The 27,217-nt window shown below is 41.9% G+C and overlaps 1 protein-coding gene across 1 annotated transcript in view; it reads left to right on the top strand.

Annotated features, from left to right (window-relative positions):
- The window catches only part of PTPRT (protein tyrosine phosphatase receptor type T), a gene marked incomplete at both ends in the record, with an annotated part of 1,082,998 nt that overhangs the window by 642,027 nt on the left and 413,754 nt on the right, over positions 1–27,217 (top strand).

Genomic DNA, 27,217 nt, shown 5'->3' with positions numbered 1-27,217 from the left:
CTTGCCCAAGGACATAATGGGAGAGGTTTTACTCCATCCTTTGGAGCTGGAAGAATAGCTGCATTTTTGGGGATCTGAGCTCCCCTGAGTTCAACCTGGAACTTCCTGCATGACCGGGAAACACCCTTCCTCCTACCATGGGTCTCTGCTGGAAGCCCCCTTTTTGTTGTTGTTTTTGGTTTTGTTTTATTGTTAGTGCTTTATAGAGTATGAATTCATGCATGTGGAAAGTAAAATCCAGATGAAATTTAATCCAACAAAGTCCCAGGAATACATTTCAAAAGAAACAATCCAGATTATTAAAGAATAATGTAGGCTGCAATCTACTGTCCCTAGAAAAGGAAGGGCCCCCGAAATGCACAGTCCTGCAGGTTTATTGACACCGCTGTGGTCCCACAAGCCATGTAAGGGGAGTGGGTATTAGAAACAATGTGATTCTGGATTGATGCAAGATGCTGGTGCTTTTGCACCCAGCACACGTGTTTTGAGGTCTTGTCTCTCGTACACGATAAAATCTAACTAGAAACAACCTTCCTCCTCATCCCTGCTCTGTGCCTGGCACTACGCTGTGTATTGTCACAGCATTGTCAACGTCTTGATTTTTAACAACAATGAGATATCACCTCACACCTGTCAGAATGGCTATCATCCAAAAGTCTACAAATAACAAATGTTACAGGAGAGGATGTGGAGAAAAGGGAACCCTTGTACACTGTTGGTGGGAATGTAGATTGGTGCGGCCACTATGAAAAACAGTACGGAGGTGGGCTTCCCTGGTGGCGCAGTGGTTGAGAGTCCACCTGCCGATGCAGGGGACACGGGTTCGTGCCCCGGTCCAGGAGGATCCCACGTGCCGCGGAGCGGCTGGGCCCGTGAGCCATGGCCGCTGAGCCTGCGCGTCCAGAGCCTGTGCTCCGCAATGGGAGAGGCCACAGCAGTGAGAGGCCCGTGTACCACAACAACAACAACAACAAAAACAGTATGGAGGTTCCTCAAAAAACTAAAAATAGAGCTACCATATGATCCAGCAGTTTCACTCCTGGGTATATATCTGGAAAAAATGAAAACACCAATTCAAAAAGATGCATGCACCCCAGTGTTCATAACAGAACTGTTTAAAATAGCCAAGACATGGAAGCAACCCAAGTGCCCATAAACAGACAAATGGATGAAGAAGAAATGGTACACACACACACACACACACACACACACACACACACACACACACACAATGGAGTATTACTCAGCCATAAAAAAGAATGAAATTCTGCTATTTGCAACAATGTGGATGGACCTAGAGAATATTATGCTTAGTGAAATAAATCAGACAAAGTCAAATACTGTATGATATCATTTATATGTGGAATCTAAAAAATAATACAATTGAATGTATATGTAAAACAGAAACTCACAGACATAGAAAACAAACTTGTGGTTACCAAAGCGGGAAAGGAAGTGGGGAGGGACAAATTAAGGGTATGGGATTAAGACATACAAACTACTATGTAGAAAATAGATAGGCAACAAGGATATATTGTATATCACAGGGAATTACAGACATTGTCTTGTAATAACTTATAATGGAATATAATCTTCAAAAAGCATACTGAATCACTATGCTTATACCTGAAACTAATCTAATATTATAATATAGATTATACTTCAGTAAAAGAAATTCTTGGTGTTTTAGGGTAACTCTGTTGTGTAGAGGGGCTCAGAAGATGAGGTGACATGTCCCACTACAAGCGGGGGAGCTAGGTTTCTGACTTCATAGCACATTTTCTTTTTCTTCTCAGGAATGTCTCTAATTCTGTGACCAGAGCGTCCCGGGGCTGTGGTGTCAGTATTAATTAACACTACCAAGACCCTTGACCCCAGGAAGGAGTAGTTGAAAAGCCCCAACCTGGACAGAACTGGTTATCCTTAGAGAGACTACCCGAAGTGGGTGCCCAGCACATATTTGCTGAATAATGAGAGCCGACAGTATTTTTCCATCCCTTCGGTTTATAAAATGGGAGGTACGGCCTCATTTTACACAGTAAGGAACTAAAGTTCAGAGTGCTTTGCTTTCAGCAATATAACTAGAGATAATCAGGTTATTTCAAATATATACCCTGAACTGTTTGGCCGAGTGAGATACAGTGAGTATGAATAAAGGTCAGTCCTATATCAGGCACTGAGAAAAGAATCTGTAGAACACCTTATACCACAAGGCAGTTCTGCTAGGAACATATATTAAAGCAAAAAGTGTCTGGAGACCATGTGAGGGTCAAGCATGTTGTATACGGAACAGCCGTGTCCAGTCCAGAAGCCAGGTCTGTTAAGTCAGAATGGGTTTATGGTACCAATGACAAGCAGCAGTAACAGCTGCATGGGCCCTGGAGGCATATTGTCTGGGTTCTAGTTCCAGCTCTGCCACTTCCTAACTGTTGAACTAGCTGTGAGTAGGTTGCTTAACCTGTGTCTTAATTTACTCATCTGTAAAGCATGGGTATTCAGGGTACCTCTGTTGGTAAGCTTGCGTTGAGGATTAAAGGAGTTAATATTTTAAATCACTTAGAATAGTTCCTGGTACATAGTAAAGGCTGTTTGAGTGCTTGTCAAATAGAATTACTTTTTAAGCATCTTTCTGTATCTTCATAGCAAACTTATGAGGAATACTATGCCATTTTACAGACTTAGAATTCAGCACAGAGGGGCTCTACCCCCAACCCCAGCTTGTCTACACGACATTTGCATTAGAATCCACAGCCTAGAATACACCTGCCTTTCCACTGTGCAGGCACTACTAAAACAAGACCAAATGCCAAAAATGGAATTTTGAGTGTTCTACCTTGTTTATTTCATATACCTAAAAGCGAAAATTAAAAAGGAAACAAAGATAGTAATACAACACACACACACACACACACACACACACATACACACGCAAAGGGTAATTACTGATTTTATTAAAAACATCTATCACAGAACCACATAACCATTGTTATTTCACGCCTGAGAATGCAAGCACGCTATTAAGCTATTTGATGATTAACAATAGAAGCATGATTAAATATGTTAATGAAGGTGCCAGACTGCGTTGAGATGCATGCCATGCATTGGACTCCAAGAGGTGGGCTACCTTTGTGACCCCTTTGTGAACTTTCTCTTCACCTGGGCTTTCTAGAAGGTTAGTTATTTCCTGCTTAAAAAGAAAAAAAATCCTCTGGGTAATGAAATTCTGTCTGATCCTGGGGGCCTGGCTGGCTGCCCTGGCCCCCTGCCCTCTGGCTGCCGTTGCAGTCCGTTTTCATTCTCTTCTCAGTGGAATTAGAAATTGGGGCCCTGGCTTTCTTCAACCAATTAATCTCTTTTCAGATCTAGAGGGAACGGGACAAGATACAGGCAGGAGGAAACTCTATATATATATATATATATATACGTACATATTTTTTGAATTTTAGAATTTTATTTTTTCTAATGCAGCAGGTTCTTATTAGTTATCCATTTGATGTATATTAGTGTATATATGTCAATCCCAATCTCCCAATTCATCCCACCGTCACCCCACCCCCACCTCCCTGCCCCGCCACTTTCCCCCCTTGGTGTCCATATGTTTGAGGAGGGAACTAATGTTTGTCAAGCTCAACCACTGGCCACACATTGTGCTGGGCAATTCCTGTACTGAAACATTAGTTCTTATTTATCCAATCTTTATCCTCATTACTGTCTTGTTTTAACCAAGAAGGTGGGGGCTCAGAGATGTTAAATGGCTTGGAGTGGTAGTCATTCGTGAGGCTTCTCAGCTGTCTTTGGTTCTCCTTCTGGGCAGATGATCAGATTACCCTTCTCTGCCGTCTTAGCTTAGGCGTAGCCATGTGAGTATAGGTGACCTGTGTCTCATCCGGGTGGAACCTTAGAGAGGTTATGGACCACTGTGTGCTCTTTCTCCACACCCGTTTCATCAGTTTAGTCCACGTAATTAGGCTGAGCAGAGCCCACTTCTAAACGGCCCATGGATGTATAACACAACTGAGAAATAAAGATCTGTTGTTTTCAAGCCACTGAGATTTGGAGCTTGTTTTCACTACAGCATTACCTGGCCTGCCCTAATTAATAGACCTGGTCAAGTTTCTATACCTTGGGTAGATCTGGGAGCTGGAATTTGAAAGTAGTCCTTTCTGTTTGCAAAGACCTTGCTCTTTCTACTGCTCCAGGCTCTTTTCATGAGACACAGTCAGACCCTAGGATCTGGGAGGACAATCTCCTACTCTAGCCCCACCATATGAGGGACATGGAAAGGGCACAGACATAGCCCCTGGTCAGAGGCTTTCTGTGTGCCCGCCGAAGATGCCAGCAGGGGAAAGCATAGGGCTCAGAATTTGGGTCAGTTAAAACATCTTGATTCATTCTGTAACCTTGCACCAAAATCACCTAATCTCAGTTTTTCACACATACACTGGGAATAACATCAAATAATTCAAAGTCCCTGGCCTCCCGCGAGCCTTGGTACCAGATGAGATCCTCATTTTCTCTCGAGTCAGGAGAGATATTTTCAGGGATTATACAAGATTACTGTACAATATTGTTCACTACCTTGAATGGTAAAATATCTAGAAATATCTGGAACTGGGTGGCAATAATCTGGGTTTTGGACAGAGAGAGTAGGAAAGAAGAGAAGATAGGAGGAAAAGACGCTGAGCATAAATTCAGCTGAAAAGCATCAATGTCATCACAAGGAATTAGGTCAATAAAGAAAGGCCAAGATAGGAAATGGGATTGTATGACTGAGAGGGTCCATAGGGCTGTGCTCAGAATGGTGTACACGGGCAGTCAGGCTTCCAGATCTGTCCCATAAACCAGTGGACTCATGGTTGGTTTTGTTTTGTTTTTTTATTTGCAAATCTCATCAGTAAACATTTCTGTTTTCTCCATATATACATTAACTTGCTGATAAACGTATGTATACATCACTAGAGTAATGTATTATGTGCATTACATACACATCTTTGTGTATGTAAAACATATGCCAAAAGAGAAATGCTAAAAGGATGAATAAATAAACAGAAGTGGATGATCTAATATATTCTTTCCACACCCTCCGATGGATCGTTGATGGCTCATTGAGCATGGAATAGGATATATGTAACCCTCTAATTGAGTCAACAGCTTTGTATCTTTCTGCCTGGAAGTGACTTTGTTACCACCAGTTACAGAACCCATGGGGAAGGAACACAGGGAAGCTTTTCAGCTGCCTGTTTTGACTCAACCTTTCACTGAGCTGAATGCTTTAAAAAGGACAAAGAACAAAGTAAATATACTTTAATCAAATTCCAAGGGAAAACATAGTCAAAGGGCAAATATAACTCATGTTTCTTTTCTCTTTCCAATGTCATAGAGGATTGTGAGCCATCTGTGTCCCTTGGAAACCAGGCAGAGGGTAGACTCATCTTGATATTCAGAGAAGTGTTAATTTACTCATTTAAAGCAATAGTTCCAGTTGCTCATATCAAACTCACTCTTACCTACGACCCTAAAAATCTGTTATCTCAACAAAAAACTAAAGAGCCCAATTTGTTGCATAGCCATTTAAAATAATGAAGTCATGAACTCTACCAGACATATTTCTGAAACTTAAGAACCCCTTGATAAACAGAGCAGTATGCTTGGTGACTGAGTTGTTTGGTTGGAGATAAAATAGGGAGAAAGAAAGGGAGGAATCACCCTCAATGGAAACTTAAAAGTGATTTTCTTGGTGGGTGGAGTTAGTATTTGAATTCCATGAGATAGTATAGTGTGACGACTCCCTGCCCAGCTCCCAGAATGTAGGGCATGTTGAATGGATGCTGTATGAATGCATAAAGTTCACAGATATTTCTGCATAATTTATCCCTGATGACTTTCAAAGTCTAGCAAAATATTTAAAGATTTTTTTTTAAAAGAGGCTAGACTAATAAAATGGAATTAAAAACTCAATAAGTTTAAAGCAAAACAAAAAAAGAAGAACACAGCATAGAAAAAGCAAGAGAACATAAGATGGTAAGATATTGGGCTGGCCAAAAAGTTCGTTTCGGTTTTTCCATAACATCCTACAGAAAACCCAAACGAACTTTTTGGCCAATCAGATAATTCTTAATGGTATTCTCAGCACATGCAAATAAGCTAAATTCTCTAGTTTAAACATGAAATTGTTACATTTGATTAGAAAACAAAAGTTATACAATTTTAAAAGAGACACACCTAAAACATAAGGCTACAGAGAGATTGAAAGTCCAATGTGGGAAAAAATATATCAGGAAAACAGTGATAATAATAAAAAAAAAGCTGGTGAAACCATATTAATGTCAGATAAAATAGACAAAGTAATATGATAATTTTTGTCTTACTAAAAGAGGGTTTGATCTACTTCCCAGTTACAAAAGATTTGTTTAATCTGTGAGTTCCAGTGACTCTAAACTTCTATGCACATAATAACATAAAAATATGTCAAGTCAAATTTGACAAAATTGCAAAGAGAAAATTTCAGATATGTCAGCTGGAGAGTTTTGATAGTCCTTCATTCAGTCATTAAACACATGTTTGCTGAACATCGGTTTTATTTAAGGCTTTCTTCTAAGTGGTGACGAGGTAACAAATACATCAAAATTTCTGCTCTTCATGAAGAGTAGATAATGAAAACCAATATATTTAATGTGTCAGCTGTTGATAAGTGTAAGAAGGAAAAAATAGATGAGGGTAAGAGGACAGAAAGTGATGGAGCAAGGGGGTTGTTGTTTATATTGTGACGAAGGTATGACTCCTTCGTGAGTGACCTGAATGAAGGGAGGGAGAAACACAAGTACATAAAGTGGATAAAAGCATTCCAAGTACTGGAATCAACAAGTATACTGGCCCAGAAGAGGCAGAGTTCTTGGCCTGTTCTAAGAACAGCAAGGAGGCTGTGAACAGAGCATGAGAAGAATGCACGGAAATAATACCAGGCACACATCTCTCTGTAATCGACAGGCCAAGCAGGCAAATTATTAATAGAAATAAGATATTTGCATGATTAATTAGATTAATAAGATGGAACCAGTTGAAAAAATACAAAATGCTTCATCCAAAGATTAGAGAATGTACATTCTTTTCAAGAACACATAAAACTGTTACAAAAACTGATAAACAATCAATAAAGCAAGTCTCAAAATCTCTGAGTCACTATTACACAAATTAGGTCCTCTGACCACAGTGAAATTAAGTGAAAAACTTAACCTTATAAATACCCATACATTTGGAAATTTAAAAGCATTCCTACAAAACAGGTAGGCCAATGACCATGTAATGAAAGAAATTGTGTAAACTACTTAGAATTGAATGATAGTGAAAATAATACAAATAAAACTTGTGGTATTTGGCTAAACCCTTTGTGCTGAGGGATGTTATAGATTTAGAGTTTACAGTAATAAAGAATATCCAAATATTTGATGATTTAAGCATTCATCTTAAGAAGATAAGAAAATAGCAACAAATTAAACCTAAGGGTAATAGAAGGAAAGAAATAATATCAATAAATATTAGAGCAGAAATTAATTAAATAAGAAAGAAAAGCCAAAACAGAGTGTATCAACTAAGCCAAAACAACTACCTCTGTCCTTTTTCTCTCAGGAGAAAAAGGTGGCATAAATAAATATTAGGAATAAAAGAGGATACCTAAAAATACAGCTGATGCTGAAGGAATAAATACACTTATAAGACTGGCAGTAATCAAACAGCCTGAATTACCAAATGTTGGCCACTCTTTAGAACAACAGCAACTTTTTTTAAAACATTTCTCATGAGAATGCAATTTCCTACAACCACTTTGATAAACAAGTTGCCATTATCTATTAAATGGAAGATGTGCATACCATAATATCCAGTAGTTTCACTCACAGATATACAGCCTAGACTAGAGAAAGTCTTGCACATGAACTCTCAAGAGATACATACATGAACATTCAGAGCAACTTTGTTTACCATAGCTAAAAATGTGCTACTAACATAAATGTCTATGTCAGGAGAATTGAGGAGTAAATTACAGTTTATTTACATTCATATTGTCTCATCTTATAGGACAGTAAAAATGAGTGAACCAACACAAAAATGAACCACTCAATATGGATGACAGTCCACAAACATAATGTTTGAGTGAAAAATAAGGTAAAGAAGAATATATGTGATATTCTTCTAATCCATATACACAGGTTATCTTTCCATTTCTTTGTATCATCTTCAGTTTCCTTCATTAATGTTTTTTCAGTTTTCAGAGTATAGTTCTTTCACTTCCTTGGTTAAGTTTATTCCTGGGTATTTTATTCTTTTTGATGTGATTTTAAACAGAATTGTTTTCTTTCTTTCTTTTTCTCATAGTTCATTATTTTGGTGGAAATGTCCCAAAATGCTTGCTTTTATGCACTTTTCTGCATGTATATGTCAATTAAAAGTTTAAATTAAAAAAATAAAAAAGTAAATAGATGAAAGCAAAATTAGGTTTCATTGAGAAAATGCAGGGGTTATCGAACACTAGAAAATATGTTAATGTAATTGCCATATTAATCAATCCAAATAGAAGACTAATAGATGAATAGATGCATAAAATCATTTGCTAAGATTAAAAACCCATTGATAATAAGAAGAAAACTCTTAAATCTAGGAATAGAAAATAACTTTGTTAATCTGATAACGGGCATCTTCAAAAATCAGACAATAAGCATCGTAATAAATAAGGAAATTTTAGAACATTACATTTAAAACCAAAAAAAACACTGAGAAACAAAACTGAGGAAGGAATGCACCAACACTATTTCTATGTAACATGATATTAGAAGCAGCCAATAGGGTTAGATAATTTTTTAAAGTATAATTACTAGAAATTGCTAGAAGGTATGCAAAAAAATATATATATATATAAAACACTTGTGTGTAACATGATTGTCTAGACAGAAAAATATTATAAATTAACAAATTTGTAATGAAAGCAAATTTTAAGTAGCAAAATATTATATCAATGTTGTTAGATTTCAGATCAGTATAAAAGTTATTTACTAAAATGATAGAAGCTGCAGAAGGATACATATATAATAGCAATAATATAGTTTTCAAACCTTCATAGTAATTCTTTATAATTCTTAGATACATATATGTGGAAAAGAAACATGAATAACTGCATGGGAACGCTAAATCTTAATTTCAGTGTTTAAGGTGCTGGGTTTGGGAGTGTTCGGTTTCTTTCGACTTGTACTTTTCCATATGTCTTAAATACCTCATACTAAAATTATTTTTAGAGCTAAGCTCCCTCTTCCTTAAGGGAGCACTGAGACCCTGGTGACAAAGCTGAAAGAGGCTCCGCACACGTTTATCAGAAACCCACTTGGGATCGGTCCGCATACCTTTAGACAGTGGCCAGATAATCATTTTATTTTCCTTCTCCTTGTTAATTCTTTGGCCATAAAAGTGGGATGCCACATTTGTACATGCAAAATAAGGAGAGAAGGTGCAGCTCTTCTACTTGCCTCCCTTCCTGCTTCTTCCAGAAACTGAGTAGATGCCATGAGGTAGGGAATGTGAGTACAAATGGAGAAGGCACTGTGCTGTAACCTAGAGAACAGGGTCCAAAGGTCTGGGTTCCCAGGAAAAGTGCTGGACCTGCCACAGCACTAATCCAATGTCATAAAACAATTGGAACAAAGAAAACATGACATGGAGAATGTAACATTTTCCTGCATCATGTTTGCTGTTAAGTTGAGATAGATCCCATCTGTGCTTCTCTTTGTCCTCATCTATAAAAGGGAAAGTTATACCTGATGATCTTCAAGTCCTTTCCTACTCTGACAGTTTATGAGTCTAACACTCAAGGACCTTAGATTCCAGGGAGGGGAAGACAAGTTATGCACACAGTTTACAGTATTAGTATGACAAAGCCCAGTGTCCAGTGAGAGGTATAAATACGTTTGGGAGATCAGAAGAGGAAGACTCACCTGTGCCTGAGGAAACAGGGAAGGCTTCTAGGAATAAATGATGCTAAACTAAACCTAATGTTTTTCTTTTTTTCCTAATCAGAGAAGGAATTTTTGCTCATTATAGGAAATTTGGAAATCACAGAAGATTGGGGACAGAGAAGAACATTTATTCCACGTGCCCATCCATTCATCCACTTAAATATTTGACTACCTGTTATGTGCCAAGTGTGAATCTAGGAACCAGGGAAAGAACAGAAGACCAGATATACGAAGTGCTTGCTCTTGTGCAGTTCAGTTTTCAGGCTAGGGTAGGGGAAATCAGGCAAGTAAACGATTCTGTAAATAAATGAATGAGGTAATTTTTTGCAAGTGACAAATGCCAAGAAAAGAACAAAGATCGGTGTGGTAGTGACACAGTGGTTGGGGAGGGTAGTATTTTTGATTGAGGTCATGAAAGGCCTCTTTGATGACACATCACTCATGAACTCGCCACTCAGAGTTAACCATTCATATCTGCTGGGTTTCCTTCCTCTGTGTATTTTCTTTCCTAGGGACGTGGCTACCCACCACCCTCCCCCTCCCTCCCACCTTAGGAAGAGGCTCTCTTTCATAGTCCCTTCATGACTGTTTAGAACTAGGGCCTCCCCATGCACTGCCATAACGTTTGCAGTGAGAAAACTTGTTTCCCTAATTTTGAAAAAGATCAATAAAAACAAATTAAAATAGAGGATTAGAGGTGTCTTTTTGCCACATTGTTTTCCCAAGAACAAAAGATGTAGTGATCTTGTTTATGGTTTCCTTTGCTGTGCAAAAGCTTTGAAGTTTCATTAGGTCCCATTTGTTTATTTTTGTTTTTATTTCCATTTCTCTAGGAGGTGGGTCAAAAAGGATATTGCTGTGATTTATGTCATAGAGTGTTCTGCCTATGTTTTCCTTGAAGAGTTTGATAGTTTCTGGCCTTACATTTAGGTGTTTAATCCATTCTGAGCTTGTTTTTGTGTATGCAACCTAAGTGTCCATCATCAGATGAATGGATAAAGAAGATGTGGCACATATATACAATGGAATATTAGCCATAAAAAGAAATGAAATTGAGTTATTTGTAGTGAGGTGGATGGACCTAGAGTCTGTCATACAGAGTGAAGTTAAGTCAGAAAGAGAAAGACAAATATCGTATGCTAACACATATATTTAGAATCTAAGAAAAAAAAATGTCATGAAGAACCTAGGGGTAAGACGGGAATAAAGACACAGACCTACTAGAGAATGGACTTGAGGACGTGGGGAGGGGGAAGGGTAAGCTGGGACAAAGTGAGAGAGTGGCATGGACACATATACACTACGAAACGTAAAATCGATAGCTAGTGTGAAGCAACTGCATAGCACAGGGAGATCAGCTCGGTGCTTTGTGACCACCTAGAGGGGTGAGATAGGGAGGGTGGGAGGGAGGGAGACGCAAGAGGGAAGAGATATGGGAACATATGTATATGTATAGCTGATTCACTTTGTTATAAGGCAGAAACTAACACACCATTGTAAAACAATTATACTCCAGTAAAGATGTTTTAAAAAAAAAAAAAAAGATGTAGTGATCTCATCGTTATTTCTCCAGAGGTCTCTAAGCATAACACGAAGCCATGTAGTGCAGCTTAACATGGTAATAACTCACTGCTCTCTCTCATTACTCCAGGGAACCATGGGGAGGGCAAAACAGCGAGTAGATAAAAGGGTCGGGATGAGTGAGGGCAGCCTACGTCTCCACATTTAAAAGATACTGTCAGTTGTATCTGGCTTAGCAGTCCTTTTTAGGGTAGGACTTTTCCAGGAGAAAACAGGAAAGGATCAGCAGTGTTAAGGGGGGGGGGGGCAGGTGTACATGCCTAGAAAATGGGGAGTTGAGTTGGAGGGGGTGATGAAGAGGAAGAAATGAGCGAAGAGTGTGAAAGCACCTCGGACAAGGGCTAAGGGTTGCATGTAGGAGTGTGTTCGCTTATGGAAAATCAAAAAAGGATGCTGTGCTTCAGATGACAAGCAACTGGAAGAAGTGATTCCATCAAGTAAGGGGGGCCGAGGACTTCTTTCAGGCGACCCCAGAGTCATCCAGAGAACCACTGGAAGCACACTGCTTCCTCCCTCTCAAGGTTCTTGGGCTACATGAAATGTTGTTTGTAAACAACTGCAGTTCAGTGTGGGAGACCTAATGTAAGCAGATAAGCTAGGAGGTCCCTAGAGAAAGAGAACGAGGAATGGCTTTCTTGACATAAGAGAAGCCATTTTGGCCTAAGCCATTTTGTGGTCTAAGCCTGGTCTCAATGGTTGTCCTTGAACAGGTCTCAGTAATTAACAATCTTTGGCTTGGTTGTGTTTATTGACTCAACAGCCATCAAGAGGTGAACCCTGTTTTCAGGTAACACTAAGTCTAGTATTGTGATTAGGAGCATAGGTCCTGGAGTCATCACCACTGAGTTCGCATCCTAGCTGGGAACCCTATCTGAGCCCTCTGTAACATTAGGATTTCAAACCTAGCTTATAGGGTGGCCATGAGGGATCATGCACATGCAGTTCTTAGCACAGAACCTAGAACTTACCTAGCAAGAGCTTGCCAAATATTAACTCGGACAGTGATAATGATGGAGAATTTCTTAGCCTAAAAACAAATCCTAAAGGTCCTCCGAGAATGGGGAGGCCCCCCTCCTTTTGCAAATGAACAAACTGAGTCTGAGAGTAGAGTCATTAAAAGCATGGACTTACTGGGAAAATCTGCATTGAAATGTCAGCTCTGCCATTTGCTGGGTGCATGATATAGTCACTTTGCTTCTAGACCCACAGTTTCCTCATCTGTAAGATGGAGACGTTGAGAATTATCCCTGTGAGAAGTAAATGCGATATAAGCCAAGTGCTTAGTCAAGTGCCCAGGACACAGAATTTGAAACTGTACATGAAATAATGGATAAGCATTTACAAATTATGGTTGTTGATATGGCAGTCATGCTTGGTGGAAGCAAGTTAATGACCAAACTGGGAGATCAATCTATTTAAATGGAATAATATCAAATAGGCAAAAATAGAGAGATGTTCAAGATCTGAAATATATAATTCATAAACTCAAGCTTATTAACATATTGACAGTAAATCATTTTAATGTATAGAACTGTATACCTAAACCAAGAAAACACATTTTTTGAGCACACACAAAACAATCACAAAAAATAGAATATGTATTAGGCCATAAAAGAAGCCCAAATAAATTCTAAAGAGTCCGTATCACACAGCCCATGTTCCTCAACTATTTTACAATAAAATTAGAAATGAATAACTAAAGGACAGCTTTAAAACTCCCATGAATTTGACAACTAAATAACATATTACTAAGTAACACTTGGGTTAAAACGGAAATCATAAAGAAGCATGAAGTGAATAATAATGAAAGCAGAGCATTTCTATATTGTACAGTAGAGCAGAGCTAAAACAATACTTAAAGGAAAATCTGGAACTTTAAGTTCATTTACTAGAAAACAAAAGTTAAAAACAGATGAGCTGGATGTACAGATAGCAAAAAGCACGTGAAAAGACGTTCAACATCATTAGCCATTAGGGAAATGCAAATTAAAACCAGGGGGCATCACTATACACCTATCTGAATGGCTAATAAAAACAACAGTGATGGCACCAAATACTGGTGAGGATGTGAAGAAATGGGATGGCTGATATAGCACTTGAGGGAATGTAGTAAACTGGTTCAGTCGCTCTGGAAAACAGTTTGTCAGTTTATTTTAAAACTAAAAATGAATATACTGTACAATTCAGCAGTTATTTAGGCATTTATCCCAGAGAAATGAAAACTTGTGTTCACACAAACTTGTGTATGAATGTCCATAGCAGATTTGTTCATCGCAATCCCTGTGCTATTGCAATTTTTAAAATAAGAAACATATATTTGGTCCCCATTTCTGGCACAGAGCTCCTAAAACCTTTGGAATTTCCTAAGTGATAAGGGCACTAGAGGTGACTTTTGTTATGTGAATGAGGTGACTTTGTGCTGCACCCAAGGATGGCAGATGGTTGCGGGGTGGGGGGACGGGGGATGGTTGCCAGGAGAACCAACCTTGTGATTAGAGGGTTGAAACTTTCCAGCCTTTGGGGTGGGGAGAGGTGCTGGAGATAGAGATCAATTGCCAATGGACAGTGATTTTATCAGTCATGCCTATGGAATGAAGCCTCCATAAATGTGTTTGGCCAAGTGCCTGCAGCACAGAATTAAACCCATAAAAACCCCAAAGGGAGGGTTCAGAGAGCTTCCAGGTTGGTGAACACAGGGAGGTGCTGGAAGGGTGCTGAGAGGGCATGGAAGCTCCACACGCTTTCCCAGACCTTGTCTTGTGTATCAGTTCCATCCGGCTGCTTCTGAGTTGTATCCTTTTGTAATAATCCAGTAATCTATAAGTAACATATTTCTCTGAGTTCTGTGAGCTGCCCTGGCAAATTAATCAAAGTGGAGGAGGGGGTCCTGGGAACCTCTGATTTATAGCCAGTTGGTCAGAAGTACAGGTGACAACCTGGACTTACAACGGGCAGCTGACGTGTGTGGGGGGGGGGGTGAGGGGTATTCTTGTAGGACCCTTAATCTGTGGAATCTGATGCTATCTCAGGGTACATGGTGTCAGAATTGAGTTGAATTGTAGGGCGCCCAGCTGGTGGCTGGACAATTACTCGGTACTATGTGGGAAACCCCCACCTCCACACGCTGGAATTGGTACCAGAACCTTTTTAACCACAAACCGGAAACTACCCAGATGTCCTTCAGTGGGTGAAATTGGTTAAACAAACAGTGGGACATCCATACGATGAAATACTACTCAGCCGTAAAAAGGGAGCCATCTATTAATAGAGGCAACAGATTGGATGATCGTCAAGGGAATGACGCTAAGTGAAAAAGAAAATCTCAAAATGTAACGTACCGTGTGATACCATTTATGTACCATTCTTGGAATCATAAAATTATAGAGGTAGAGAACAAACTGGTGGTTGCTAAGGGTTTCAGATGGTGGGGAGGAGAGGGTAATGTGTCTGTAAAGGGTCAGCATGGGGGAGCCTTGTGAGGAGACAGTTGAAATCAGGTGGTATCAGTATCTACACGGAGCTACACACATGATAAAATTGCATAAAATTAAACACAGTTTCTGGTAGTGGTGAGTTGGAAACAAACTGCACGTCCATCAGTGGGGAGTAGATGGATAAGCTGTGGAGGACGTACACCGTGAAACACTGTGGAATATGGAGAGTAATGAACTGAGGGCACGTGGCAGCCTAGGCAGATATCAAAATCAGAGTGCTGAACGATGAAAAGGCGAAGGGGCTGTAACATATTCCGACATAAATAATGAATATGCATGCATACTAAACAATTACATGCATTTTGTAAGAACTCATTCAAGCAAAGGAACATATGTGAAACATATAATAATGTGCGTCTATGAAGGAAAGGCGATGAGAGTGAAGAGTGTGTAAAAATACAGAAATACACAGAATAATACTTGAAGGTTGTATTAGTTTCCTATTGCTGCTGTGACAAATCAACACAGACTTACTGGCTTAAAACAACCCAAATTTATCATTCTGGAGGTCAGAAGTCTAAAATAGGTCTGCAGGGCTGTGTTGCTTCTGTGGGCTCTAAGGGAGAATCTGTTTATTTGCCTTTTCCAGTTTCTAGAGGCTGCCTGTATTCTCTGGCTTGTGGCTTCTTCCTTCATATTCAAGGCCAGCAGCACAGCATTCTCTCCTCTATCTGACCTCTGCTTCTCTCTTATAAGGACCCTTGTGAGTACACTGAGCCCACTCAGATAATTCAGGATAATCTTCCTTAACTTAATTTCAAGATCCTTAATCACATCCACAATGTTTCTTTTGCCCCCTAAGATAACATATTCACAAGTTCTGGGTATCAGGATGTGGACATCTTTGGGAGGTCATTATTTTGCCTATCACAGGAGTTTTGATTTGGAGCAAAAGATAGCAGGGGATTTGGAGGGATGTGGTCTGAGCCAGTATTGGGGAGGTGAGGACAGGAATGAATTACCTGACCAGTGTGGCTGGTGGATCAGAAGGTTCGTATTGAGATTGAGAAGGGACTTCAAAATGCCGGGTGTATCCTCCAGGTGTGTCTCTTAGACTTCCGCCCCTCTCCCCCTGGGACACATCACAGAATAGTCCACATGGAGGTAGAGCAGGTAACCACATGTGCCTTGTGTTTTCAGCAGAATATTCTAGCTCCCTAGAGACCAGACTCAAAGTCAGACTGTCCTCCCCTCAGGGGACCAAGTCTGTGCTGTGTGAAGTGCTGGCTGGTCATGTTAACCAAAACATGAACCCGTATTGATCTGTGATAGTTGGGGTTATCATTCAGCAAATATTCACTTCCTCAATCCCCACGTCCCCACTGTGGGAGGCTCAGCCCCCTTGATGTTGGGCTTGCCTAGACACTTGCTTTGGCCAATGTGGTGGACGCGTCCAATACTGAACATGACATGAAGGAGGTCTTACGAACTCTTGCATGAGTTGGCTTGGCTCTGGTGCATCTGTTGTAGAAAGAACATGCCCTGAGTAACTGCTGCCCTTTCAGCCTGGGCCCTGGAATAAACACACATGGAGCAGGCCTGAGCCCAGCCTAGATCAGACAAGAGCTCAAGGACAAATGTCTGTTGTTATAAACCAGTGACTCTGGGGGCTGTTTGTTACACAGCAACATCCCACTAGTATATGAGCACATATAATTTCATTTTAATCTCACAAGAATCCTAGGAGATACGGATCATTAGTTTGACTTTAGATATTGTAAAACGGGTTCAGAAAGGGTAAAAAGATTCATTCAAGGTCACGCAGTGCGTAAATAAGTTTTAATGGGCAGGAGAGAGAAAGTGTGTAAACGTCAGGCACCTGAGCAGGAGTGTTTACAGGTGGAGGGGAGATGAAGTGTGGGAAGGACATTTGACTGGTCACACCTAAGAAAAAGCTTACATTGTGCAGAGGCAGCTTCAGAAGGGTAAATTGACATTGAAAATCCGGAGGGAAGGATGGTGACCTCTCCAGGATTCTGAGGTGAAGGATTATCATTTGGCGGCTTATGTAAGAGCCTGTGCTAGGATTGTGTCTCACAGGGTCATGGCCAGGCGCCACCTTCTATTAGCAGGATCATCCAGGAAACACCATGTGTACATTTTAGCCCCTCACCTTTGCTGAGAGGTGCTCACCAAGGCCAGGGGGTGTTTCACAAGTGAGTGAGGCAGATAATCGGCGGTAGATGGGTCTTCCAGCTTCTGTTCTCCTTCCCCTGCTCTTCTGCCGGGGTTCTCTTCTTGGTGTTTTGCCACAAGGTGACTGGGATAGACAACTTTTGCTTCAACACGTGCCCTTTCTCCTTATGTAGGTGAGTCTCAAATGAGACTCAGCAGAGAATAAGCCACCTTTCACTGACAGTGGTTTTTGTTTGAAATTCTTCCTTCAATGTAATGATACTCTTGTACATTTCCAAAAAAAAAAAAAAAGTGTTGGACATCACAAGAAAGCTTGGTAGGCACTTTTGGGGCTGCTGACACGGCAGGCTTCTCCAAGGTCCAGCAGTCCTGAGCAGAGTCTATAGATAAACGTGATTCCTTGGGAGATCAAGAATGTCCTGGTGTGGGGGCTTCTCTGTTATGAGCAGCCTCCCCTTTGAAAGACCTCAGATCCGAATATAAAAAGCTGAACTCTCCAGCTGAAAGGGAAGGTAGTAGTTCTGGGAGAGGGGCCATCAGAGTCCAATCAGGAGATATTACTTTTGTTTGTTTGTTTGACATATTCTGGAAATAATTTGATTTACATTACAAATGGCTTCTCACCAGCATCACAGCAATGGTGGATTAGCTACACTACGGACTGTTTCCTAATTCCAGGGCCCATGTTGTTCACAGCCAGACTGTGTGTCCCAAGGAGAAGCAGTGTTCGGAATGCTAATACCTTACCTGGACTCAGTGCTAGGTGGCTTTGAACCATCAAAGATGTTTCAGGTTTTATTCTTTCTCCGGCTTTTTGTCCCTTTTCCTTTTTTCTTTTTTCTTTTTCTTTTAACAGACAGGGGGACTTGCCATGAATTAAGTGTAAATTGAAGTGAAGCCCGGAAGATGCTGTGGGCTCACCTTCTCCCCCCGCCTCACCCTGAAACTCTTTCTCTGGAAACCGAAACCATGTAATTTAGAAATTGCTTCTCTCTTTCCAACCCATTTTCCTCGGCCACAAAAGTAATTTTTAAACATTCTACAGTTTTTATTTCCAGGCTGCAATCTTGTGCTGGTGTCCATTTAATTCTTCCTGGCATTTGAACACATGAGCCGTTGATGTCACAGGAGGTGTGGTTGGCCACCCTGCTCCTTGCTCAGCAACCCGCCAGGTGGATGCATCTGGATGGAGCAGAGAGGGAAGAGCCACGTCTGTGCCAGAGCTGGGAAGCAGAGTGCGGCCAGCTAGAACATCGGATTTGTAGGCAGGGGGTACCAAGGCAGAATGGAGCATGGGGAGAGGAAGGTGGGAGACGCTAAATGATCAAGTTCAGGCGTTGGGGTCCTGCATCTAGATCAGTCAAGGTAGAGTTCGCAGATTCATCACACCATTTACTTTAACAGAGAGGATTGCCTGTTATGAGTTGTCAACTATCGTGGTTCTCAAACTGTGCTGAGGCAGCCCAGGCCACTGCAGTGAACTCACCAAGGCACCGTGTGAGGGCATTTAGAATTTTAATTTTAAATGATCACGAAAAACAGTGTCATCTGTCAGACATTGTACAGACTACTAAGTTGAGGTGATCCACAGTTTCAGCATTAGATTGGGCTACATTCCTTTCGGTGACATCATATCTTTGCCAAGCTAGGCTTCCTGTTGTTACTGAGGTGAAAAGCAAATATTGCAGAAAAATCAACATGGCGCAGGCAACAAGAGCGGCGGTTTCTACTCTGAATCCACAGTTTGAGAAGTTGTGTGGGGCTTGACAGGTGCACGTATCCCATTAGTAAGCAACCGTGGTTATTTAAGAATGGAATTAACATTTTTTCTTTTGATTTGTGTGTATTGTTTTCTCAAACCACTGTTAAGTGGTTAGGCTATAAATACTTAATAAGTTGTTTGGACTAACGAATAAGTGAAACTGTTAGGTATTTCTTTGGTTAGGAACTCTGCGAAAAAATTACCAAAACACCAAGGTCACCATGAAAGTTTGGAAACCTCTGGTTAACTATATATAAAGAATTGGCTGGGAAACTGCAAAGGTAAAAAGAGAACATGAAAGTATTATACCAATATAGCAACTGTGGGAACAGGTACTGCTAGGCTTGGGGAGAGCAAGGGAACAGACTGGAATTAGAAGCATTTTAAAAATTGGAAGAGGGAGCTCTTTTTGGATGGTGCTGGTGTCTCTGAGGTTCTGCAGTGAAGCTTGCTCTTTGAGTGCTGGAGAAACTGCAAACTAGATCCAACTGCTGTGACAGAATGAACTTCCCTGGGGGGTGAAGAAGTGGTATTGGAGTGATGCCCACAGGAACAGGAAGCACTCTCTTCTTCCTCCTAGAGCCCTGCAGGCTCCCTCTATCGCCCCCTACCGGCAGAGACTAGCATAGAGCCAGGTGATGGAGCAGACATGCGATTTATGGAATACCAGCCCCAGCGTCATGAAACAGGGCGTAGAAGGGGTGTTGGAGCCGAGAGACAATGGCTTAATAACTATCCCAAGGTCCTTGGATTGTAGCTGTCATGCTCACCCTTGGCCTGAGGTCCGTGGCCCCCAGCGCATAGGTTGCCTCTTGAACCTGGGCCATATCTGACTCGTGGCTCTCCATCCATATCCCGGGCTGCTGAACGGTGGCGCCCGCAGGACAGGGCTGGTGCACCAGCCCTGGTTTTACCCTGTGTTACGTTCCAGCCAAGTTCACTCATCCGTTCACTGTGGGGGTGTGGAGGGGGACGCCTAACCCAACGATGGGAAAGATAAGCATTTGAGAGAAGGCTTTCCCAGAACAACTGAGGTTCAAACAATGAATGGAAGCTGGGAGAAAGGAGGGACTAGAGAGAGGAGGGAAGGGTGATAACATTCAGTCGACATGTCAGCTCTGCAGAGGTATCTTCCTGACGGTCATACCTACAGGCCCTAATGGCCATTTTTATCCAGCTAACCCCCATCGCTTTCCTTCAGAACACTTACGACAACATGCAGTTTTGTCAGCTCGCATGTTGGATTGTCATTATGATTGTTTCACTCTGTGTCCCCCACCAGATTTTAAGCTCCAGGGTGGCAGGGACCGTGTCTGTTCTTGTTAACACTTTGTCCCCAACACTTAGCCTACCACTCCATAGGTGCTCAATAAATACTTCAAGCTAAGCCGTGTCCAGGGAAGGAGTAGGGATTTTAGTGTAAAGAGAGAGGAAAACTCAAGAAAGATCAAGGAGCTGGCGGCAGGACCTGAAATCAAAGAAGGGAAATTTTAGACCCAACTTTCCCTCAACCCCCTAGTCTCCCTTCCCTGCCTGATTTTTCTCTAGGGCACTTACTGCCATCTGCCATTCTCATTTCTTGATTATCTCATATATTATTTAATCTCCCATGTCCCACGAGAATGTAAGCCCCTTAAGGGCAGAGAGGATTTTTGTTTGGTTCACTCCTACATCTAGTGTAGTGCCTGCTACGTGGTAGGAACTCAAAAATATTCATTAAGAGAATGAATTTGTCCAGCGCTTGACTTTTGACAAAGGATACTTGCATCACTCTGGTACAACTACTTTAGTTGCTCTTCTCACTTCTTAGGAACAGTGGGAGGGACCATTACTGTAGTGTGTAACACTCAGACTGGCTTGACACGTCACTGCATGGAGTGTGCATTTGCAGTGGGAGGGAGGGGATTCCTGCTCATATGCCATGTCCATTCGTGCAGCAGAATCTTGACGGCCATTTGCTCCTTTTTTCTTGTATCTTGGACTTTAAATGTGCTGACTCCTTTGCCTGGGGCTTAACCTTCCCACTCCCTACTCTCCATTCTCCGTCCCCCCCAGAACTTGTACCTTTACCTCGTTAAATCCCTTCCATCCTTTGCCCAAGGCCCCCATTACACTATTGGTGATTTACTCTCAAATATTTACCAGTGGAATGTTGTGGATGAGTTACGGGTTAAGCTGTAACCCAGTGCTGCCAGCCTTCCCATCAAGACCGTACTGGTTAGGGGAAGTCCCCTGGTATTCCAGTTGAGAAGCCCCTTCTCCAGAGACAACGCTACGTAGCCCAGGTGTTTCTGATACCATGTCTTGATCCACAACCTTCATTTTGCCAATCGGTACGCTCAATGCCAGAAATTGATTGTAGTGGTTAAAATCAGGGACCTGTCAACTAGCATAAGTATTGCAAATGGACTCTAATTGGTAAAATTGAAAGTATTCAAAATATGTGGGTTGGCCAAAATATTGTGAAAGCACTTTCCAAATGTACATAACGTAGGAGAACCCAGTAAGGCCTCTAGCTCTTAGCCTTAGGGATGGTATCCAAGCCTTGCTTCCTAAACAGTCCTGTGTCACCTGTTGGTTGAGAAGGATTCCTGGTTACCTGATATGTCTGTAATGGTACTTGATTTGCCCCTCGACCAGGAGTAGGCAAGGTACAGCCCACAGCCTAGGCTATCTTTTTTTTTTTTCATGGAAAGGCATTTTATTTTAAATATAGCAGTGTGTACATGTCAATCCCAAACTCCCAGTTTATCCCTATTTTTGTAAATAAGCTTTCATAGAATCGCAGCCATGCCCATTTGTCTACACATTTTCCGTGTCTGCCTTTGCATTACAACCGCAGAGACAAATAGCTGAAACAGAGACTGTCTGACCCACAAAGCTTAAAATATTTACTGTCTAGACTTTTAACAACAACAACAAAAAGTTTGTCACCTCCTACCTGAGAATACTGTCATAACTGCCTTAAATGAGCCTGCATGCAAGATAGGAGCCAGGTCACCTGAAAAGACTAAGACAGGCGCTGAGCTTCATTGAGCTTTATGGAATGGATGGTATGACCTGTTTTGTGCCTACTTGCTCATAAACATTTGTGTAATAAATGCTCATCTGTGTAGTAGAATTTAGCCTGAGACTTGCTTTTATTATAACCTAATAATGCAATTATGGAGGAATCATTAACCCTCACTCACCTCAGGTTTCTTTGGTGGCTTCTGGTTTCTATGAAAAAGAATGTAAGGTTGTGCACGAGTCATGATTAAATTGGCTCAGATGAGTTTCCAGCGTAAGGCTGTGTCTTTCTCACATGTGCTGCCTGGAAGCCCAGCACTTTCCCTGCAAAAGCTCCTTCAGCCTTCATCATGCCATCCTTCACAGTTGTCGTGTCTGCATCCCCCTCTAGAGCATGAATCTCGTGAAGGCTAGAACATGTCTGTCTCATTCCCCTGCATCCCTAATGCCTGTCCCATCTCAGAGGTCCAAGACATGTTTGTAGAAAGGAAAGAATAGATAGAGCTATATCTGAACATGCATTAGTGGGACCTTGCTGACTCCAAACTACAGTTGGTTAAAAAGCATGAACCCAGCAGTTAGCTGGACTGAGAACCAGGCCAGGGGTCCACGGTCACCTGCAGGACTTCTATTTTATCTCAGTGGCTCCCCTGCCTTGCCTCCCTTCTGGAGGTGGGAGCTGTATTTAAGGGAATACAGCTGGGTCAAGTACCATCTGGGAGCTTGGTGGACACTATCTCCTTAATTCCCCTCGTAGCCCTAAAAGGCAGAAGTACCATCCCCGTGGTACACATGAGAAAAATGAGGCAAAGACGCAGATGGGACAAGTGACTTGCTTTAGGTCCAGGTGATGACAGATCCAGCACTCTTTTTTACCATGTCATGATGCCTCGCTGCTCAAGAGTATTTTTTCAGTATTGGGTAAGCCAACGGACATGTGAATGACACACCTGCTCTATGACATCGCTGCAAGAGGGTGACAACAGAGTCACCTGATTCTAGTGGTCGGGGTAGGTAGGACCCAGTGACCTTGGATGGTGAGGGTACCAGTATCCCTAAGTGAAGCCTCTGGATTCCTGCCCTTGCCTACCTTCATAAGGATGTCTGTGATAATATTCAACAAATTCCTGTCCACCAAACATCTGTAATAAATTAGAGGAGATGGAAGAAAGGAAGCAAGAGAGTATGTTTGGATGATGTTGAAAGAAGATGGATTTTATTTTTGTTCCTTTTACCTTTTTTCCCTTCATGTAGCATTTCCATGCAGAAATTGCAAATTAATGGTCACATCGAACTATCTGTCAATGTATTACTGCTCCTTCAGTATCAAATTATGTCGGCAATAATGTTTCCAGCTGCCTAGGACTCCATTGCAGTTTAATTTGAAAGGAACTCAAATCGTATCTCCAAATGGATAAAAAATTCATTTTACATACAAGCCATCCACCTCCACATTTTCAGCCCCATGCCCCAAATTATCTCAATTTAGGTTCAACTTTGAATAGTACGTATGTTACAGCCGACTCCACATGCAAAGATGAATACATAGAAAATTCATGAATTGGAAATCTGCTTTGCTGCTCCTTTTTTTAAATAAGGTCTTCTGCCTTGATTAAGGTCATTAGGAGATTCTACAGCTCTTGCCTTTGACAGGAGGAATGGAGGCTGGGTCCATATAAAACAAGAGGCTGGAGTTCTAACTTAAGCACATGATTACCTTGACAGCTGGAGTAGAGAGAGAGCCCTGATTTCACCCCTTCACTTACTGCATTTCCCCTGCAGGATGTTAAGGCCTTGATTCTGGCTTGGTCTTCGGTTATCCCCTGCTTTCTGTGTTTACTCATTCTTCATTTATTAATCAGCTATATGTCCAGTTTTAGAAATGAAGAGATCCAGGTGCTCACGGGTTAGCAGGGGAGGTGAGCATGAACCAAAGATCCAAACATCAATCTGCAATTTGATAAGGGCTGTGGGAGAAGTAGTAAAGGAAACAGGTGGTGATTCATTCTGCCTGGGCAAGAAAGGCTTTTGGAGAAAGTTACAAAGAAAGGGTGGCATTGGAGCCCGGCCTCGAATATATTGAGTAGGGATTTGCCAGTGGCAGCCCAAGCAGAGGGAAGATGGAGGTGTAAAAGGATTCAGGATGCCACACTCATTCTGCTTTAGGAATGTAGGGTTCAAAGAGTGAGCAGTGGAAAACGAGGGAGGGAATTTGGAGGTGGAAAGGTACGTGTTGCAGGTTGGGCTCTGGTATTAGGTTGAAAATGGTACTTCAGTAAGATCTAACATGGAAAGAAGAGGAGTGGTCAGTGATCAGAAGTTAGGAGGCCCACCCTACCTTTCCAGAGGCAGCTGCAGAATGAAGAAGCTTCTGAAGATATGAGTTAGTCAGTCACACACACACATATACACTTGTCCCTAACATATGTAAGAACACAAATGGGTCTGGGACAAGATACGCACACAGACCTGCAGCCTCTTTCCTTCTCCTTTCACCTGACTCCATCCCTCCCCACAAAGGTCTCCTCCTCCAAACAGCCACGCTCTGGTCACCCGTTGGGCCTAGGGGTACATACATGGAATATGGTGTGACCTTGGATGGCCAGGCCAAGGGAAGAGGTTCACACAAGCCCCAGAAATGAGTTTGGAGCCACTGGGACAGGGAATTCTAGGCTGTCAGGTGTCTGGAGCCTGGTCCAGAATGGGGAGCCCAAGGACCAGGTGGAGACGTTGGCCCATTGCCTCCTGCTTCAGGAGCGGGGCAGAGTCTGCAGATGGCCGGAGCGTGCTCCCCAATTCACAGGACTCGGGACAGGGCCCTCATTGCCAAGTCTAAGGGCATAGAGACGGTGAACCCGGAGGCCAAGCCACTTTACTTGTCCATCAGAGGAAGACTTTCCAGCTTCCCAGGTAAGCCACACTCTCTTCCCACTGTATGCCATCTCAGTGGCCTGTAGGCTGTTACTCAAGAAGGTCATATGGACGGAGTCTTATCTGGAGGCAGAAACCATAGGCTCTAGGCTTGGGCATATTTACACGAGGGATGTAAGTTCAACAAACCAGTCTCCACTGCACACACAAGGCTTTCTCAGCAATTTCTGACTTGTTTGTACCAACCGGAGTGTAAACCTGAGACTCTACCTGCTGTAGGCAATTACCGGAGCAGAAGCTGGGTGTGGCATCTGATGCTTGGGGGGGTTATAGTGGAAGCATGAATGCCTCCATCATACATTTTGAAATCTAGTTTCCATCATGTAGGATCTTAAGACGTTCTCTTGCTTGAATTGAAAAATAGATAGTTCACCTTAAAGACTCGGTGACGTGCTAGAGGGTACAGAATAGGGGACTATGGAGTCAAGGGGGTCCAAGCTCAGTTCTCAAAAACAGGTCACCATCTGTTCATCTCAGTTTAAGCAACATGAACTGGCCCATCAGCAGACTCAGTACCATGTGCTGGGGTTGCTGGACAAACAGCACATGGTCCCTTGCAGCCTGGGAGGAATGCTGTATAAAGGAACAAGCAGTTCCTAGAAAGCGTGACGGATGCTGAGTGAGCTGGATAGCTGTGCAAAGTGCCGTGGGAGTCCAGAGCTGGGGACTTAGCTGTGTGGCCCTGGGCAAGTCATGTCCCTTCGTTGGCCTCAGTTCCCTACGTCGGACAGCTGTTTTCAGCACGCAACTGCCCAGCCCATAGTTATTGCTTAATAAAGAGCCACTGTCTTGCCCTTTCTTGAATGCGAGTTCTCGAACCTACAGAACACTTTCACCCACGTGTATCTAATCCACAGGGCCACCAGAGGTCTTGTCTTTTGCACTTGAACTGAGATGTCCTTGAACCTCTTAATTCCATAGCCTGAGAAAGCCCAAATCATGTTTCAAGGTGTCAGTAAAACACATGGACATATTTTCCAAGTCCCCTTTGCCTCTGGTCCCTTTGTACCCATGCAACATCTTATTTGGCCCAAGTGAGGCATGCAGATCTCAGAAGCCCCAGGAAATCAAATCACAGCCAATCATCTTGTGGTATTTTGAGGACCCTGTTGAAGACTAGGAGTCACATGAGAACAGTTCCATTGGGCTCCACCCAAAAATACACCATCTTGTTCACCCCCATCCTCTCCTATTCAATCCCAGCAGCCAGTGAGTTCATTTTTCTCTTCCTCTAAAGGCTAAGCACAGCCGATCCCAAGGCCCTGGGACTGCAGCGTCTACTCCAAACAAGCTTCTTAAAGCATTTCTCCAAGAAGGGCCATTCTCTCTAAGAGGAACGCCCACTGCTAGGTAGAGACAATTTTCTCTCTCTCTTTACAGTTCATTTTATACACATTAACGGCCCTCTGAGATTAGCGCAATAATTTCCACTTTATAGATGAAGAAATGAAGGTTCAGAGATGCAGTGCCCTTGCCCAAGGTCACACAGCTAGTGAGGTAGCATGGTGGGCGGGACGGGGGGCGGGAAGTACACGGATTGAATCTCTAGCCTGTGCCTTAACTACTCCCAGCGAAGAGAGTCTGACAGAAGAACTTATGGGGAATGCCGACCATAAAAGAAGTTACGTTTCTATCGTAACAAGTGCCTAAACCGTATAGAATGAGCTTTACGTATGGGGATTAAAAAAAGAAAAGTTTTGTTTTTTATTATATGTTGTGCACAAACACATCTATTTAATTTGTGTAAAGTGTAAATAGAATATTCATAATAAAATAAACATAGCCAATGTTGTATATGGGGGTCTGGGACCAAGATCAGTAGGGAGGGCTGGAATGGGAGACAGCACTAAGGTGAGAAGCCATGATCAGATCTGTTGTTATTTTTTTAAATTAAAGTATAGCTGATTTACAATGTTGTATTAGTTTCCGGTGTACAACAAAGTGATTCAGTTATATATATATATATATATATATATATATATATAATCTTTTTCATATTATTTTCCATTATGGTTTATTATAAGATATTGAATATAGTTCCCTGTGCTACACAGTAGGACCTTGTAGTTTCTATGTATAATAGTGTGCATCTGCTAATACCAAACTCCCAATCCTTCTCTCCCCGGAACCCCCTCTTCCTTGGCAACCACAAGTCTGTTCTCTATGTCTGTGAGTCTGTTTCATAGGTAAGTTTATTTGTGTCATATTTTAGATTCCACATATAAGTGATATCATATGGTATTTGTCTTTCTCTTTCTGACTTACTTTGCTTAATGTGATAATCTCTGGGTCCATCCATGTAGCTG

The sequence above is a fragment of the Leucopleurus acutus genome, assembly GCF_964270905.1.
Source record: "Leucopleurus acutus genome assembly, chromosome: 16".
In the NCBI taxonomy this organism is placed as follows: Eukaryota; Metazoa; Chordata; class Mammalia; order Artiodactyla; family Delphinidae; genus Leucopleurus; species Leucopleurus acutus.
Note: the sequence above shows the minus strand (reverse complement) of the source record. Positions and strands in the feature narration are given on the sequence as shown.